The 12,744-nt window shown below is 36.0% G+C and overlaps 1 protein-coding gene across 4 annotated transcripts in view; it reads right to left on the bottom strand.

The window, feature by feature from the left end:
- The window catches only part of chrm3a (cholinergic receptor, muscarinic 3a), an 81,501-nt gene that overhangs the window by 45,985 nt on the left and 22,772 nt on the right, over window positions 1-12,744 (bottom strand). For 3 of the 4 annotated variants that reach the window (XM_044135710.1, XM_044135712.1, XM_044135708.1), the window contains one exon: window positions 8,223-8,337. The gene's annotated coding sequence lies outside the window, so the exon portion shown is untranslated. Of the gene's footprint in view, window positions 1-8,222; window positions 8,338-11,216; window positions 11,364-12,744 lie in introns of all 4 variants that reach the window. The other variant, XM_044135711.1, reaches the window with a different exon arrangement.

Below are 12,744 nucleotides of genomic sequence, written 5' to 3'. Positions count from 1 at the left end.
AAAATATGTCATTATGTGTGTCTAACCTATAAGACAAAACTTTTTTTAAGTTGCAGCTGAGGCCAAAATAGAAGGTCAGTGTATAAGTCCAGTAAGATTCGTGTTGTGCCAAGACAGAGTTGAAGGTCTGTGAGATGTTTTCAGAACTGAGAACAGGTTGGGAATTGTTGTTGTTTTTGTTTTGTTTGTTTTTTTTTTCCAGCTAAACCATTCTGTGCCTCACAGGGAAAGAAAAAGAAAACATGCCTTCAAACTGACCGAAGAACTGCAAAAATCGAAACCACTCATAAAAATATATTTATGCCACAGGAGAGAAGCTGGAAAGGTCCATCTGCACAGTGTCTGTCGAAGGTACTGTGTTTTCTGGCAGCTAAAATGGAAGGAATAATAGAGCAGGGAATTTTGTGGGTAGGAGGGAGAGAAAGAACGAAGGAGAAAGAAATTTCACTCAAACAAAAATATAGTTTTCTTTAGGCCTCCAAATACAAGTTTACTTTCAAATGTTACCAATGGAATTTAATGGATATATTAAAACAATAGAAAGTGCAAGGCCAATCAAAAGACTACTTTCAATTTCTATTTAAAGCAAGTGAGAGCTTGAGGGTTGTTTACATCGTATATATGACATGTTTGAAATCTGATGTAATGAAGAAAATTATTTATTTTGGGACAGAACAAGATACAACACATTTATTGATATGGCGAGATCATCATCACAGCACTAAAACAGAGGGAAAGAACAAGTTGAGTAGTATAAATTAACAGTATACCTATCTAATAGTATAATAGGTAATTATTTATGAACCATGAATTCAAGCGCTGTATGGTTGTGATATGGTTGGTGAGGCCTGTTGATTAATGCAGCATAAATCTGTGGTCATGAAGTGGAAAAGTCATTAAGAACCTGCAATGAACCAAAAGACCAAATGATTAACACTATGGAGTTAGGTATTTAATTAATAATCACAAGTCTTATAAATACCAAACATCATCACACATAGCAGTTTTCCTAATGTCATACAGTAAATTGTGTTTTTATATTTTTATTAAATCCATAAAAACACTGATCGAGCTTTTAATTGTTAAAACCAATTGTTCAGTTTTCTTTTCTTTTTGACAACAAAAAAAAAGTCTGAGGAAAAGAGGATATCATAGTGACAATACAGTGACAAATAAAGACAAAAAGTTGAGCCAAAGCTAAATTTAATTAGAGTAGTCATAGATCGAGTAGATTAGATATGCATCACAGCTCAAAACCAAACTACAATATACCAGGTGCCAAGATCTCAGAAAATACAGAGTTAGAACACAAACTCATTACACTACGCATTGAGCTATTCCTACAAATTAAAAACTGCAAAACAACCTATTTAGAAACATTCAAAACTTACAGATAACTAATAAATGCTACTGTTAAGAGGACAACTCAACATGTTTCAGCTTCTGTAGCAAAAATAATGACAAAATAAAATGCACTAATATTAACTTCTAGTTTGTTCATGTCTGTTTTTTTGTGGCATACGTTTTATTATTGTTTCTTAAAAGCTATTTGAAATAGCTACAATGTCAAACCTGGCTCAGTTCATCAGTATTGTGACTATCACAAACCACCAACCGAGAGAGGGTGTACTTTCTTTTTTTTAACATGGCTGTTCGTGGTGGGACTGAGACGGCTTTCATTTTTACATGACAGTAGCTATGAGTTCTGACTCCAGCATGAAAAGTCATCAGACACAATGTCACGCCTGTGGTTCTGCACCATCCCAGCTGTGATTCTTCTCCTTTCTTTAATACCCATGACATCTTCAATCTGTACACATAGGCTTCACTGCTTACCCACAGGGCAGCTCCATCTCTGCAACCATTCTGTGTGGTTTTCAAGCTCAATATTGTCCCCAAATGCAGATGACACATATGGCACAAATACATTTGCAAACTGAAAGGTACTGAGTATAAGAACATAAAATAGTTAGTAATATGTTGCCATAATATTTGTGCCTTTTCTGAGAGCTTGTGTATGCTCAGAGTAAATTGGGTGTAAAATAGGATGTTTTTTATTAGCTCATGTAACATTTAGTAGTGAGATAAGTTGAGGTGAATGAATCAGGTTTACTTATCTCTCACCTCGGCCTGGAGATGGAACGATTCATTTTGTCTTCTCCCCAACCTTTTCATCTATGTATTCCAGAGGCTGTCCAGTTTGGCTGACTTTTGGTCCTCTCATTGACAGAACCTTTGTCTAATGGAAGTGAGTTGAAGTTTTAGAAAACATAATGTAAAGCTGTGGAAAAACATTATGTAGGTTATTATTTTTTGTAATATTTAAAACTTCATGTATTTTACTCATTTTACTATATTCAGTTTTGATATGTATCTACTCTTATATCCACTTTCCATTTTTTGCTCATAATATTAAGATTCTTTTTATAATTAATAATTAAATTGTTTTTGGTGTACCATTTACTCATTAATGTTATTTTATGCTCATTTACCTTTAGAGCTCTGAGACATCTGTCTGAAAGGTCAATGTAACCTTTTGATGACTTTTGCTGTCTGCAGCTTTGTTCAGAAATGTATTGTCCTCTGTGCTGAATTGCATGAGATGCTTTTACAGGTTTGCAGGGCGCCCATATTCAACACTGCTAAGACAAACTATTTAGGTGAGTTAATTTCTGCTGCAGACAGAGAGTGAATTTGTAAACTCATCCCACTCCTTGATAAAATAAAAATCCTTGAAACAAACATTTGTCAGTATCTGTCTCTGATTTGTTTCTGTCTTGACTTGTTCCTAATACCTTTTTTTCTAACAGGAGTGTTAATAAAAACCAGCACGGACTAAATCATACTCTCCATAATGTTGTTGATACTCAAATACAAAATAAATATAGCATCCTTTGTAACCACTGCTTTTCTATGAAGCAATATGAATTTTATTGCAACCTGGGTTCCAACAACAAAACACACATAAAAACTAATTCATAATGAATAAAATATGCATGCCAGCGATGCAGCTCCGTTTAGCAGCATGTATAATACGTTGTTTCCAGAGATAACTGAGTAATACAAGGCACTTTGCAAATTTGTTCATAATCTTTTAACTGTTTCACACCAGACCTCATCAGAAATCCCATAATTTGCTTAAGTCAGTCATGCAAAATCAGAAATAATACATAGAGTTTGTGGGTGTAATGTAACAGAAGTTACGTTCAAGTGGTGTGATTGTTTTAACAAGGTCCCTTATGCCCTTATGTGTATAAGATAATTTGGCAAACACTTTAGCCGCTATTAAAAAAAAGCAAAGTTTCACCAACCATGCAGAAGATGAAAGGATTCTAGGAATAAAATGAAGAGGAGTCCGATATTTTAGTTAGATATTCACAAAAGTGTAAAAAAAACTGTGCTCAAAAACAGTGATGGTCCATGTTTTGGCAAAGGTGCCACACTTTGCAAGGGAGAAAGTTGTGCTTAATCTTTGATGCGAAGATTTCTTATTAAATATATCCGTCAATGCTGATCCCACTGTATTGAAGGGCCATTATGAAAATGAAAGCTATACAGGAAAATGACCATTAACACCAGTGAACCTGATCAATCGTGCCTTGTGTTGCTGTGCTCCTGTGCAAAGAAATGTCAAGTTGTATATAGTGCATTTCAAATGACTTAAATCATGTTTTAAGCCATAAATTATGATTGATATGCTTCTAAACACCAACATGGTTTCAGAGGAATTTAAACAGTGATAGCCATTTGTTGAAGAGTTTCTTTTGGTAGGACAGAAAAAAAAAAAAAAAAAAAAAAACTATGCTTGTTATAATTTTTTCTCCAGCAGAGAGACCTCAGTACAAATACCCGTGTTTATTTATGTGTTTATTAAAGGACTAAGATTAGTCATTAATTGTGAATTTGAGTCCCTGAGAACTGGAGCTGAATACCAAATAGGGCTTTACAATGTTTGAAGTATTATAATACGGAGCCCTGACTAGCTAATGAAGTCCCTGTGGACTGGATCCCTCACTATAATTCACCTTTTATTCTCACAATCCCTTCATCAGTTCCACTTTGACGGATTTCCAGCTTAAATTCAGAGGAATAATAATAGAGACTTAGCGAGGTCCTTTAAAAAAGTTGATGGAATAACTTCCTATTGGCTTAAGCAGACTGATTGTGGTTTAGCTGAATTTTTACCCCGTGATTTAGCCTACAGACTTCAACAATTTCCTTTAAATGAAATTTTCCTTAACAAAATGTCACTGAAGTGCAGCACACTGCAAAACTAAGAAATAAAAAAAAAATATATATATATATATATATATATATATATATATATATAAATTTTTTTTTTTTTTTTTTTTTTTGGAGAGTGGTTGGGTTGAATGACACTTCTTGTTATTTTTTATTGGAAAGAGGTTCTAAAAAGTACAGATTGAAAGTTTCAAAAATAATTTAATCATACCATTTATGTGGTTCAAAAAGCATTAATGAGACTTTGATTAAATTTTATTGAGGTGACAGAGAAATATTTTTCTTTCATAATAGTGTCAAAAAATCCTGTTTGTTCTCTTACCTTTGTTAAAAAGTAAATAAATAAAAAAGACAAACTCAATAATTTGTCAAGAAAAACATGGGGCCATCATGGTGTGGAAAACAAAACACCAGCTTAAAGGAAACACTCTCTGTTGTGTAGCATACACAAGCCTGATTGGCAGCGCTAAGACCTTCCTCCTGGCTCTGATTGGTTGTTTCTAACAAAGCAGTATAATATCTGCGAATGGCAGATATTTTATGTATAGCACAAAAAAGTGAAAATTAAATGTCAAACACTTCTGACTTATCCTTAACAAACATTTTAAAAGTGCTTAAAACCCAAAATTAGAAAAGAACCAATAACACTTCTTCACCATATACAGTGAGTCATAATAAAAAATCTTTAAATAATTTTTCTAACGACAAGAAGAATAAACAGTGGACAACCATTGTTAATGTGTCCTGTCACACTTGCACAAAACTGTATTTGTTATTATCTCTTATATAACCGCGTCTGGGCCTTGTGCTACCACAAACCCAAATTACAAGTGCACTGAGGGAAGTCTGTCTGATGCTTGAGTGCTTTTAACCACTCTTGCTGGTGTACCCTCACTCAGGGAAATGCTGGGTGACAAACCGTAAACCCACTGACATCTACAAAGTGGCAGCATTTACTGTGTACCCATTACTTCAATAATAGATGTTCTTTCCCCGTTGGGTAACTTGCCTGAGTTAACATTTCTGTGTATCTTTGACTGCAACAATTATTACTTGGCATTCCTTACTTTCAAATTAATGCTTAATATCAATCATTAATTCAATACCAGACCTACAACGTTCAAAAAAGACATGCCCTCTCATTAGAATGATAGAAATATTATTTCAGTATAAGATTATTATATTTAGACTGTGTAAAAGGTGACTTTTACTTTCCTAGGGAATAAATATAACATGGAAGAGCAGACCATTTCTCATTATTACTCCTCAAAATGCAAAAACGCATGAGAACATGACTTTCATGTATGGCAGGTATGTGTTGATCTTCTAGGAAATCGCTAGAAGAAAATGAATCCAGACCTGAAGTTGCTCACATCTAGAGTAGTAATCATAGTTTAAGCCAACTGGAACTGAAACTGGAAGTTTATCTCAGTGCTGCATACAGTGAGGACTACTAGCAAAAGAAAATCTCCAAAGCCCACTGTTAGAGAGTTGTTTTTTTCAGTGTCACATTGCGTTGAAGGATTATTTAAGTATAAGGCTTCCATTTCATAATTTTAAGAGGTGCTGATGAATGTGAACAGTTGTACAGATAAGAGAAATGTTGAGTCGGAGCAAAATAAAGCCGAGGAAATACTCCATAAAGGTACATTTTCCTACTTTCCGGTCCACATCAGCTCCAAATAGACCTTGATGAGTCTTTTTATTAATGTTTTTTTTCAGCCACAAGTCAATCACAGAAATAACTGAATGTATTTCTGCAAGTTCACAAGTATAATTTTAAAGCTTGCGTCCAAAACCCTGGCGTCTCCAATTTTGCTTGCAGCTCATGTATTAATTCAGTTGCTAAGGAACTGCCTGATACTTCTGATGTAATAATTATACTTTGGCTTTAACATCATTTCTGTTGTTCTCTTTTCAAATCAATTAATTTTGGTTTAATCAAGGCCTGCATACTTTCTGGGTCTGTATGTTCCCCTAGTTGCCTCATCACAGTGATTATATCACATCAGTGTGAAAGAAAGAAAATTTCTTCAGCTACTTTTATGATTGTTTCAAATCACCCAAAAAAGGTTGGGGGTCACTTCCGGGTGAGGGTGAGTTTTTGTGTACTTTTTTGATAAGGAAGTAACAGCGGGAGTAAGTCTGAGCTTGTTAAAGACTTCACAAGCTCAGAGACAAATGAAGTCTTTAACAACTGATTGCTTCCCATTGCTGTTTTCTTTTTTTAGGCACAGACAAATTTGGTGGGTGCTTTGTAGACGAATGTGCAAATCCCAGAGATGGAATTAAAGCAATGTAAGGTTAAAGTCCAGACCAGTTGTATTGTTCACTGAGTATTATATTGTATTGTTCAGAGTTGCTTTAGGACTGAAGCTTCTTACAATTACCATCAGGCAAGAAAATGGTACCTCCAAAGCACATTACAAAGAAAGACCAGACAGCAAATCATGCACGCATTTGCTTTTTCCTTCGGTCAATTTAGACTCACAAGCAAATCTAACATGTATAATTTTTGGACTTTGGGAGGACACTGAAGCAACATATAAAAACTTTAGACACACGGCGAGAATACCAACTCAAACCGCTGATCTTCTAGACAACAAGATCCCTCTATCAAAGTTCCAACCCAATTAATGAGACGTAAGACAAAAACACATGTCAAGCACTACTCAAGATTGTGGTATTTTATTTGATATTGTTAGTTATATGAACGATTGAGCATAATTTGCATCTAAACTGCAAGCAGAACATTCTTCCATTTATTTCAAAAGAGCTCATTTTTATGCCTGGACTCATTTTTTTTATTTAAAACGATGGTAACTATTTAAAACGATGGTAACTTAGGGGAATGTTTAGCAAAGAACAATTGTTAAAAAAAAGATCAACAATAGATGTATACTATAGAAAAGTAAGAAGTTTGATAAAAAAAATATCAGTACCGGACTTGATTCTGTCATAAATCTTGAAGTCAACCAAGTTATATTTTAGTTTATTTTAGATGAGACAAAAACCAAAACATTGTTGCATAGTTGCAAATGACAAGATGCGTCAAATAAATTGTTGAAAAAAACGTTTGCCCCTTAATAGATTCACTGCTTGGTTTTTGGTTTGTTTGTTTTTTTTGGCACACCTTCGTGTTTCAAATCATCAAACAAATTTTAGCATAAGAGATAATTTGAGTCAGGAAACGTTATCAAACCAACAAGGCCATATGTGGAACTATAATCGCACCCCTTGTTAAAACACAAATTAACTGTGATTATGTTGGTTTTATTTCAGCAGCAATAGCCAGCCCAATTCGCGTCAAACCACTAGAGTCAAGAAATGGATTTGAATACAGGCTCTGACAACATAAAGTAGAGTGAAAGAGCTCAAATAGCAACTCATCATGCCTACATTTACTGACATTTAAGAACAGATGAGAAAAAATGTCATTCATATCTATCAGTCTGGAAAGGGATAAAAAAAAAAGTTTTTGGGACGCCAGTGACCCAAAATGAGAGTAATAATCCATAAATGAATGATAAAGATGAACGATCTCATGAAAATATGTAATTGCGATGAACTTGCTACATATTGTGATTTTGCTTAACCCATATTTTACTGTTTTCCTCCTTGTTGACCAAAAACATCATGATTCATATTGTCTACTGTGTAATTCACTGTACGGCAGAGATGCATCCTTCAATATAAGTTACCACTTTACAGGCAAAAACATCAATTCTACTTAACATTACATGACTCAACAAATGGTTAAAAAAACCTGAATCTTCATTAGATTTTCTTTCTAAAAAGAAAGGGAGGTGGTAATAAAAGCCACCATTATATAATGGGTTTTGTTTTTGACAGTGCAATTTAAAATATTGTGAACGTGAACATTAGGAAAATGCCCTGAAGGTACAGACAGCTGACAGAGATGACAGTGTCATTTGTGAATACAAGAGGTTTCTTCCGTTTTTCTCTCATGGGTAACTCACCAAACGCTGCCGGGAGGTGAAGAGTCTGGAGGTCACCTTTCAGCAGAGCGCTTTTCGGTGTCTAAGCTGTCAACCGGGGGTACACGATTATCTTCTTTCAGTCGGATCATAGTGTCTTGGAGGCAGACAGGGAGGGAGGAAGAAAGGAGACAAAAAAAACAACGAATGTGTTAAAAAGCATATGTCCAAATTAGGAAGTGGAATACCTATAGCATTGCTGCATTTGAAAACGGAGTCAAACATGAACAGGAGGGAAGAACTATGACACTCTGAACGTTTGCCTTGAGCCAAAATGGCTGCTCTCTCCAACGAGGAATTATACATTTTTCATCATAAAGCAAAGCAAAAAAATAAATAAAATCTTCCATTTGCCATTCAAGCGTCATTTTTTTAGTGTCTATGATGATCTTTTATGCGTTCCTTGCAATATACCTTTACATTGCAGCATTGCTGAAATCTTTACTCTTTGTTTCTCTAATGCATTTTAATCAAAGCTCTGCTTGAGGTATGAGTCTACCATTCCCCACTGGATAATATCTGTCAAAGGGAAGAATGGCATGTCTTCATGTCTAGGGAAGTGTTCATGCCTTATATAGTCTGGGTCTACTAGAGTTGCCTGCTGCACATAGCTGGATGTAGCCAAGGGCTAAGGAAGGAGACCTTTTGAGAGCTCATTAAAACAGTCTTCAAGTCTTGAGAGACAAATATGAATGCACTACAAAAGAATGAGCCTGCCATTAAAAATAATCAGAAGTAATGGAGCTGTTCCCAGACTGAAAGTACATTTAATAAAAAAAAAAAAAAAAAAAAAAAAAAAAGTGGAAGCTGGTTTAAGTGGAGAAAAAAAGGCTATGAAGTGGAAGAGAAGAGAGAGTTGGGGCTTGATACTAATTTTTAAATAACGTTTTATTTTCAACACCTTTAGAAACATTAAGCAAATGAACACTGTATGTTCTGTATTGCAAATACAAATTATATCCTAAAGGTCAATGTGTAAAATATTTGTTCTAAAAGACATCTTTGTTTTTTGTGTTTTGTTTTTTTCCACTACTGACATTTTCACTCGCTGCACACAGACAAATAAGAGACCACGTAGAATTTAAATATTTCCTCAGCTGCATCCTATTTTAAGGCATCCTAGCAGGATGGAGTGCCTCATCTTAATGCTGACAACCTCGCTTGGCCTATCTGCTCTAAAGCTAAGCTGGGTCTGCAGGGGTGTTTTCCAGTGAGCCGTGAGGTGGACCGAGCGATACAAATACCGTTTTCAAGTTTCCACTTTAAATCTGCGCTGAGACTTGATCTGAGCCTCAAATGACACGGCATATCCAAGTAATGACGAAGACGTTCCCACAATGTTATGAGACGGTTATTACCCAGATAAACACAGCAGTAATTTGTCATACAGTATATATGAAGAAGTCTTGTGTAAAGCAGAGCGATAAGGCGTCATAAAGTTTTAATTCCCAGTCTCATAATGAATTACTCTAAGGAAGAAAACCTCTCACCTCTCAATTTTATTCATTTTGTTCAAAGATATTTTTGGCACTAGAGCCACTGACAGTTATTAAACTCACAACGGCCACGTCGAGGACTACGGCCTCTGTGTATCGGGAGCCCACGCTACTCTAAAAACTAGGGTTGAAGCATGTCTGTGCAAAAAGCACCTAAAAGTTTAGGAAATGTATCAGACATAAGGATATATTTTTGTCAATTTTATTGCCCAGATTAACCCTATTAGCCCTAATTGGAGCGCTGGCGATCCAGTCAAATTTGCAGTACCGTAATTCCACCACATGTTGTGCTATCTGAAAAATTCCAACGATTTCTGAAAGGGGAGACGATGCGCTTTTCATCCAATATCGGGTTATTATTTTAACATAATAGCAGGGAGTGAAATTGGGGGCGTTCTTTTAATAGATGGTAAATTGCGCAAATAACTTGCTAGATTTTGAAAGTTCCAGTTACCATGGATAAATGGGCAAATATATTTACCCACAGAACATTTAGAGAAGTGTGGACAGTTAAAATAAGCAAAAATATCCAGGTGGAGATTTTAAATTTAGGGTTAAATGGTTTTCTGCGACAGACTGGCGACCTGTCCAGGGTGTACCCCACTTCTTGCCCCGAACGTTAGCTGGAGATAGACACCAGCACCTCTCCTGACACAACGAGGGACAAGGGAGTTAGAAAATGGATGGATGGATGGATGGATGGATTGATTGATTAAATGGTTTTTGATTTTTGTCTGCATTCAATCTATTTCGTGCCAAAATGTCCAACCAAAATACTTTGCTCTGCTACATTTAAGTATCACATGGACTGTTGTAGCCCATCATGTTCTATTAGACGGGATTAAAGTCCATGTCTGAAACGTGAAAAATGAATCTTCTGTTCTTTTTCCTAAGTTATCAGAGAAGACTGTCAATTACTGCACATTATCAGTAAAAGAAAACATTGTTGCTGCAACAACTCATATGTGAGAGGCTGGACTGTTCATATTAAACATAAACAGCACAAAAGTCACGACAACTTCAAATCTCTCTACTTCCGAAATGGAGTCTCTTATCTTGCCCAGCTTAAGTACAATATAAATCTACCAGGAAAGCTCTTGACATCCTCGTTTGCTCACTGTTTGACTTACTAAGAAGAACTGATTCTCTGAAAACTGCTTTTGATTCATGTGTGCTTGTGGAGTAAAAGAATAGAACAAAACTTTCGGGCACGAAAGTAATTTTTTATAACCAATAAAAATTGTTTTACAGTTGGAAAAAAATATGCCACTAGCTTTCTAATCAACTGCATGTACAGGGAGAGCCTTTGCACCTCACTGTGGTAAAGTGGAGGAGTATATTTTGTCTCTAGCTGCAGCTATTCATGTAGGAACGTTTAAGACCAAAGCAGTTTGTGTGTGAGTGTGTGTGTGAGTAAAGTAAAAACACTGACACAAACAGAAAGACAGGAGGAAAAGGACAGAAACAAAGTGTTTCTTACAGCTGAACTGTGGCTGAGACTCAGCCAAGGTCATCCTCTTACTTATGACATACATGGAGCCAGACTGAGCCTCTCACTTGGACGCTCTCCATCTGCTCCCGCTGATAAGACCGGCTACTCCGCGAACAGCATGCAGACACCACAGCTCTGCATTGTGAATAACATACAGCAATTACACAAAATCAATATCCTTTTTTTCCTGCTAAATAGGAGGCAGACTTTCTGGAATAGTTTAGATCTAGAGGATTGTGCATAAAAAAAAAATTTAAAAAAAAGTTTTTGCATGCTAATGCAAAGGAAGAAAAATAGATTTCTAACCACAAGGATGGAAAAGAGATATCCTGCTAATTGGTTTATGTATATCAACCGGAAAACTCAACTGCACGCAGTCAGGGGGCCAGAACAGCTTAGCTTAAATTACAGGAACTCAACTAGGCAACGTGGATTGTTGGGAGTCCAGAAGATTTTCCACAGCGTCTCTTCCAGTTTATATAAATTGGGAGAGGTTAATAATGTGTGCAGACCTGCTCTGTCTCCTCTTGTTCAACACCCTACTTTGTGAATCAAAGCACACGCTAAAATTCATAAGAGGAAAGAATATATTTCGCTGGCACTCCAGCGAGGACACAGAGGATTGTTCTGTAAACCCCACTGCCTTGCTGCACTTCAGAGTCGGACTTGAATAAGGACGGAAGCTCTGACAGCAGAGCATGACAAATGCCACGTGGGTATCAGATTGCTCTTTAAAGAAAACAGGAAGGCGCCATGCTTGGGGTAGTTTTAAATAAATGTAAGATGATGATAAAATTTTACAGTGCTTAAGAGAGTGGCAATAAAACAATAAGGAGGAATATTCGGAAGACTGGGAGGTTCGCCTGTTTTACGATGGCTGTCAAAAGCGCACACGCCCCTGAAGAGAGGCCAGGTTTTTGTGACTGAAAAGAAGGAAACTTCATAAATCATTTCACAAGTGTTTACATGTATAATTATGACGGACGTCGTGTACTATTCATGTGCAAAAGAAATGTCTAACAAACTTGCATTAATGAAGGATGTTAATCTAGCACTTTTTGATATAGATTCAACTTTGAGTTTACACTGATCAGGGAGGTTGCTACGAAGCCAACAACAACTCTGTTTCCTGTCTAAATGCATAAATAGATTATCTGGGGTTTTATTATTATGTTTCTGTGTAAAGTTTGACATTTCAATATGAATTTGTCAAAACAACTGGAAGTATCCCTCTATGAATTACTTTTCTCCAATAATACATGTGACGATATGCTGTATAGTGTACAAGATTTACCATTGTATCAAGTATTTGACCTTTTAACAGAGCTGCATGAAGATTCAAGAGTCACTGTACATTTAACTTGTTGCAGTGTCTCTCGATGGTTTCTCCAGAATGAAAACTTTTAACAAAGGACTGACCTGCAGACTCCATGTTTGTCCTGACTAACTTTCTTTTTTGTTAAATTGATCAATTAGATGAGCCATCTGCTAAAGCCCATCCTTTTCTTAATGCAAG

The sequence above is a fragment of the Gambusia affinis genome, linkage group LG13, assembly GCF_019740435.1.
Source record: "Gambusia affinis linkage group LG13, SWU_Gaff_1.0, whole genome shotgun sequence".
NCBI classification, from domain to species: domain Eukaryota; kingdom Metazoa; phylum Chordata; class Actinopteri; order Cyprinodontiformes; family Poeciliidae; genus Gambusia; species Gambusia affinis.
The sequence above is the reverse complement of the archived record's forward strand: the minus strand, read 5'-3'. Positions and strand labels throughout refer to the sequence as shown.